The sequence below is a fragment of the Formica exsecta genome, unplaced genomic scaffold (assembly GCF_003651465.1).
Source record: "Formica exsecta isolate Colony F162 unplaced genomic scaffold, ASM365146v1 scaffold301, whole genome shotgun sequence".
Taxonomy (NCBI): domain Eukaryota; kingdom Metazoa; phylum Arthropoda; class Insecta; order Hymenoptera; family Formicidae; genus Formica; species Formica exsecta.
In genome coordinates this window covers 114,414-119,664 of record NW_021850268.1, presented here as the reverse complement: position 1 = coordinate 119,664, position 5,251 = coordinate 114,414, and positions in this window count along the sequence as shown.

The following is a 5,251-nucleotide window of genomic DNA, read 5'->3' as shown; positions in this document are numbered from 1 at the left end:
ATTGAGCCTGTGTCCGATCGGGCCTGTGTCCGATCGGACGTGTGTCCGATCGGGCGTGTGTCCGATCGGGCCTGTGTCCGATCGGACGTGTGTCCGATCGGGCCTGTGTCCGATCGGGCCTGTGTCCGATCGGGCCTGTATCCGATCGGGCCTGTGTCCGATCAGGCCTGTGTCCGATCGGGTCTGTGTCCGATTGGGATGGTGTCCGATTGCAACCATATGTGTCCGATCGGAACTGTGTCCGATTGGGTCTGTGTCCGATCGAGTCTGTGTCCGATTAGGACTGTGTCCGATTGCAACAATATGTGTCCGATCGGAACTGTGTCCAATCGGGTCTGTGTCCGATCGAGCCTGTGTCCGATCGGGCCTGTGTCCGATCGGGCCTGTATCCGATCGGGCCTGTGTCCGATCAGGCCTGTGTCCGATCGGGGCTGTGTCCGATTGGGATGGTGTCCGATTGCACCCATATGTGTCCGATCGGAACTGTGTCCAATCGGGTCTGTGTCCGATCGAGCCTGTGTCCGATCGGGCCTGTGTCCGATCGGGCCTGTATCCGATCGGGCCTGTGTCCGATCAGGCCTGTGTCCGATCGGGGCTGTGTCCGATTGGGATGGTGTCCGATTGCACCCATATGTGTCCGATCGGAACTGTGTCCAATCGGGTCTGTGTCCGATCGAGCCTGTGTCCGATCGGGCCTGTGTCCGATCGGGCCTGTATCCGATCGGGCCTGTGTCCGATCAGGCCTGTGTCCGATCGGGGCTGTGTCCGATTGGGATGGTGTCCGATTGCACCCATATGTGTCCGATCGGAACTGTGTCCAATCGGGTCTGTGTCCGATCGAGCCTGTGTCCGATCGGGCCTGTGTCCGATCGGGCCTGTATCCGATCGGGCCTGTGTCCGATCAGGCCTGTGTCCGATCGGGGCTGTGTCCGATTGGGATGGTGTCCGATTGCACCCATATGTGTCCGATCGGAACTGTGTCCAATCGGGTCTGTGTCCGATCGAGCCTGTGTCCGATCGGGCCTGTGTCCGATCGGGCCTGTATCCGATCGGGCCTGTGTCCGATCAGGCCTGTGTCCGATCGGGGCTGTGTCCGATTGGGATGGTGTCCGATTGCACCCATATGTGTCCGATCGGAACTGTGTCCGATTGGGTCTGTGTCCGATCGAGTCTGTGTCCGATTAGGACTGTGTCCGATTGCAACAATATGTGTCCGATCGGAACTGTGTCCAATTGGGTCTGTGTCCGATCGAGCCTGTGTCCGATCGGGACTGTGTCCGATCGGGACTGTGTCCGATTGGACATGTGTCCGATCGAAAAATATAGTCGTGTGCGATCGGTAATGTGCGCAATCGGGACGATCCCTTCCTCCTCTGCTCGGCGTCGGACCGCTGTATGCGGGTCCCCACCAGTGATGCCAGATTCGGGACGTGCATCATACCAAATCGTAATAGAGGGGATAACAAACACAAGCGAAAACCGCGTCCATGTGAGCTCGGCGCTTCGGCTAGCTTCAGATAGTAGAAGAGAACAGATATATTGTTTTCTGTGTCTCTCCTTCTTACCAAGCCGGCAACGAACAACGAAGGCGACGGGCAACGGGCACGCTGCTCGCATTTCTTATTATGCGTTACAGCGTTAAATGATTTTTAAAATGATTTTACAGCTTTCTTTGGTATTATATATTTGCCAGAGAAAATAATGATATATTTTGTAAAAAAAAAAAATAAAAATATTGAAAATAAATAAACAGAATTTCATAAAAAAATATCGGTATATTGTTTTAAATAAAATACTAAATATTTCTTTTGATAATCTTAGCTAAATATTTTTTTACTGAACGAAAATATCGTTTAAATCGATTTAAAATATATATATTCTACTTATAATATTTATTTGAAATATGATAAACTGATAATAGAAATTACATGCATTATATTCAAGATGTTAACAGTAATTATTAAAATAAGTTATAATATAAGCTAGAATTTAGTAATTTAATCAACTTTTTACAATACTGATCAACCGTTCGGAAGATGATTATCGGGAAAGTGCCGAGTTGTGAGAAATATATAATATTATATAATTCAACCTTTTACATATTAACGAAACACAAACGTCTGACCACGTATACCGTATACGTATTTCGTATCGTTAATAGATAAAAAATAATAAAATAATGAATGGTAATTTTCCACACCACCATGAGGTATCACCAATGGCGCGTTCGGTTTTTTAGTGGACTTTCGCCTAGAGCCCTATTATACCACATTACACGGAGGAGAGATAGAGACAGAATAACTATGTAAGCACAGAATTAAAAAAATTATTAATAACAAAAAAAATAAATGTAATTTCGCTCAAAGTTGTACCTACACGGAATTTAAATGCTGTAATTAAAATAATTGTTTCATAAATTAAAGAGAGAGGGACAGAGAGAGAGAGAGAGAGAGAGAGAGAGGGTGGAGGGATGAGGGATAACTATATAAATCTAAATAGGTTCATTTCTATTAAACTTTTATTATTTTAAACTAAATTATTATAGAAACTTAAAGGAATAAATATTAAAAATAAAATAAGATTAATCAAGATTAAAAATAAAAATTTTTTATTACAAGCGAGCCATCTTGGCCCGCTCGGCCGCCCCGGCCGCCCCGGCCGCCTCGGTCGCTTCGGCCGCCCTTGATGCCCCGGACGCTTCTTTTTATCCAGCCGCTCTAATTTTTAGACATTTCCGCGCCCCGCTGATAGTACCAGCGGGCACGGGAGCGCCCAGCTCTTTTTTTCTGAAAAATAAAAACGCAATTATAAACTAATAAAAATCATTATGCATATAAATTCACAAATTAATAACAAAAAATAAAAGACATACCATTTTTTTTTGGCGGCCCCTGCAACTGTTCCTGCGGCACCGGCTGTGTACTAGCAGACTGCTGCTGTTGCTGCTGCTGCTGCTGTTGTTACTGCTGCTGCTGCAGCAGCAAATATTGCAGCTGTTGCTGCGTTTGTAATTGCAGCTCCTGTTGCTGCTTTAACTGATGCAACAACTGTTGCATCAGCGGCTCCTCTCCCAACACGATATTTTTGAATTCCTTGTTAAGGTCTTCTGTAAAAATTTATATATATTGTGACGTTGCCGTCTCGCTATGCATTAAGAATCAGTTTTAGGTTTAAGATTTAGGTTTAGAAAACGAGAGAGAGACTATGTGTGTATGTGTGTGTGCGCGCGCGCGCACACGGCCTCATTTTGATAGATGTTCAAATGTAAATAAATAGCTTATTATGTGTAATAAATAGAGAAAAAGAAATCGAAGGTTAAAGTATAACATTCCTACCAACACACATGTTCAAAAGACGTGCAGAGAACATACAGAGGATGTTTTACATTCTCTGGATGTTTTCTGAACGTGTGTATTGTTAAGGATATTTCTAACAAATATGAACAATAATAATTCGATTTGTTACTTACGTGACATGTTGCGTCCTGTGCAGTACGCTATTGAGTATCAAATGTCTGTACAATGTCTTCATTTGTTTCATGAAACGTACGGCATTTCCTAATAACATTGTCTTCTCTGTGTAACATTGATCTCTGTGTAAAAAAATATTGTGTTCTTGTAATTGTGAGTGAACGTATTTTTTATGTGTGCTTGTGGAATCTTTGCCTTGAAGCAAAGCCTTTCAAATTGAAACAATCCCGACTGTAAGTCGTTCAATTTATTGTTAGCAAAATTTGTATATATTTGCCTCTTTTATTCTTTCTGTTCTTTCATTCTTTGTTTTTTCCATCTTTCATTTCACATAGAAATGTGCGATATATTAAAAAAGAAACCTAAGCGAAGCTTTGTAGACTCTTGGCTTAATGACGATCGCTTTAAGTCTTGGATACGCAAAGTACCCTTGGATGATAGTCTTTTTAATTGTATTGTGTGCAATAAAAATTTTTCATGCAACTATAATATTTTAAGACATGCGGATTCTGCATGTCATAAAAATAGTATCAAAGAAAATGTTTTAACTCCTATTAGCGATATAAATTTGCAAAGAAAAAAAACTCAGTATAAAAAAACATTCAGACAACAATGGTTAGAAATAGAAGAATTTAAATTATGGTTACGCGAAGTATCAAATGACGCTAACTCATTTTTTTGTTCGATGTGTTAGATCTATTGCCGGTGGTCTATCACAAATATATCGACACGCAGAATCCAAAATTCACAGAAATAAATGTGAAAATAATAAAATTAAAACAAATGGCAATAATAAATCGAACGAAGATCCGAATATGCAAGATGAATCGCTTTTGTCGTTTGATGAGCGAAAAAAATATGCGGAAATACGATATGCCGCATTAATAACTGAGAAAAAAATATACCTCAAAAGAGATTCTTAATTTCTTTCAAGAGATTGGGGGGAAAAGATCATAACGTGTTGAAAAGCATGAGTATGGGTTGTACGAAATGCAAAAATATAATATCAAACGTTTTGTGTCCGGTTGAGACAAAACGTGTAGTTAATAATTTTATCTATTAACGATACGAAACGTGGTATACGTGGTCAGACGTTTGTGTATCGTTATTATGTAAAAGGTTGAATTATATAATATTATATATTTCTCACAACTCGGCACTTTCCCGATAATCATCTTCCGAACGGTTGATCAGTATTGTAAAAAGTTGATTAAATTACTAAATTCTAGCTTATATTATAACTTATTTTAATAATTACTGTTAACATCTTGAATATAATGCATGTAATTTCTATTATCAGTTTATCATATTTCAAATAAATATTATAAGTAGAATATATATATTTTAAATCGATTTAAACGATATTTTCGTTCAGTAAAAAAATATTTAGCTAAGATTATCAAAAGAAATATTTAGTATTTTATTTGAAACAATATACCGATATTTTTTTATGAAATTCTGTTTATTTATTTTCAATATTTTTATTTTTTTTTACAAAATATATCATTATTTCCTCTGGCAAATATATAATACCAAAGAAAGCTGTAAAATCATTTTAAAAATCATTTAACGCTGTAACGCATAATAAGAAATGCGAGCAGCGTGCCCGTTGCCCGTCGCCTTCGTTGTTCGTTGCCGGCTTGGTAAGAAGGAGAGAGACAGAAAACAATATATCTGTCCTCTTCTACTATCTGAAGCCAGCCGAAGCGCCGAGCTCACATGGACGCGGTTTTCGCTTGTAGTTGTTATCACCTCTATTACGATTTGGTATGATGCACGTC